The following is a 1,665-nucleotide window of genomic DNA, read 5'->3' on the forward strand; positions in this document are numbered from 1 at the left end:
CGAGCAGCCCATCACATGCACCAACAAATGCCACCTGCTTGTCTCACCTATATCCTGAAGGCCCTGGTCTTTCTCCTTCCTGTAGCGACTGTAGGACCCCAGAAGGCTGAGCCCTTCCAGTCTCTGCTTTCCATACAACATGCATTCAGCTAGTATATGATATATAAAGGAGCAAGCTGCAAACAGTGTTTGGGTCCCTCCAGGGCCNCAGGGCGAGCTGAAAAACAAGCACACACTCTGCCCTGAGAGTGTCTTTAACTCCAGGGGGCAAGGCACGGTTAGTACTAAAGGTGCAACAGGGATCCCGTTTCTCTAGAATTCAAGGTTCTTTATGAATTACCATCCACTTAACATACATGGAATGAGCACCTGTCAGGGATCAGGTGCTAGGCTTATACAAGCCAATGAAAACTGCTCTTGGGATCTTACTGGTAGAAGGAAGAAGACAAATTCTAGTACTAAGTACTAGCTGGAAGATTGAGAAAAATATGGGGGGGGGGAGGGGCTGGCTATGAGGGCAGAGCGGAGTTTCTAGCTTAGGGAAGGTAATTCATATAATTGGCTCTGTGAGAAGGACTGGATAGACAGATCTGCCCAGGAAGTCACTTGGGGGTGGGGTGAGGTGGAAAGGGCTTTCCAGGAAGTAGAAACAGGCAGCATGAAGGCAGGAGTTGGAGGGTACTTGGCTGTGGCCCAGAACCACCAAGTAAGTCTGAAAGTGGTGGGCACTAGGCGGGGGAGTTGGGTTGGAAGGGGGATGGGGAGGGGGGGCGCGGGGGCCGGTGGGGGGGGGGCGGGGGTGTTGCCTGACCATAGCGGCTGGTGGAGGATGGAGCAGGACCCGCTTGTCACAAAGGACAGCTAATTGGAATGCCATGACTGTGCAGCACAAAGTCTTGGCGCAGAATTCAGTCTCTGGGTCATTCAGGCTTCTAGAGTTCCCTCCAGAGTTTTAAGTCATCGGGCTTGTCATTTTCCTTCTGGATCCCTTTTCCTGCAACCGCTATCCAGGAGTGGGAAAATAGCCCTCAGGTCTTACCAAAGTTTCTGGATCCAGACAGTGGCTCGCGCCCTTGGAGCAGGATTCGAATTGTGTTTCAGGTGCTGGCTCTGAAATCTCTTCGCCCTCGGTTCCCTGCGGCTGGGCTGCTACTGCCCATGGAAGTCCGGGCCTGGCGGGTTCTCTCTGTTTCGTTTTCCCGGCGGACTCCGCCTTCCCACACTGCTCTGGGCCCCTCCCGCACCCGCTCGCACCCGCGAGAAGTCAGGTAGGCGTGTCGCCTCTGTACCCCTGAGCGGGAGCCAAGGTCTGGGGCGCCTCCCCTCTCCTGTGCAACTGCAGTAACCGCCAAATTCTCCAGGTTTCGGACACTTCCTGGCTTCCATTCTGGGAAAGCTCTGCAGGAAGAAGAAGGAGAAACCCAAGCCTCCTGCTCGTGGTGCATACTAAGCTCCTGGATCAATGATCACAATCTACTTTTCAAAACAAACTTTTAGGAAGCAACTGGGCACATGGATGCTACCGAATTCCAATGTGCAGTGGGAGATACTGAGTAACTCGCAGAGGGTCCAGCCAAGCTATGTCTGTGACAATTGAAGTCCAGGTTTGTAAATGTTAGTCTCCTTCCCCTTTCACACTGCCATGCCAAGGAGGACATAGCCATC

General features: G+C 53.4%; 1 protein-coding gene across 1 annotated transcript in view; it reads right to left on the reverse strand.

Moving 5' to 3' along the window:
* The window catches only part of Eif2ak2 (eukaryotic translation initiation factor 2 alpha kinase 2), a 28,244-nt gene extending 27,034 nt beyond the window's left edge, over positions 1-1,210 (reverse strand). Inside the window, exon 1 of the mRNA XM_029470917.1 lies at positions 1,040-1,210. The gene's annotated coding sequence lies outside the window, so the exon portion shown is untranslated. The remainder of the gene's footprint in view (positions 1-1,039) is intronic.
* Positions 1,211-1,665: the final 455 nt, after the last annotated feature.

This window comes from Mus caroli, chromosome 17 (assembly GCF_900094665.2).
Source record: "Mus caroli chromosome 17, CAROLI_EIJ_v1.1, whole genome shotgun sequence".
NCBI classification, from domain to species: Eukaryota; Metazoa; Chordata; class Mammalia; order Rodentia; family Muridae; genus Mus; species Mus caroli.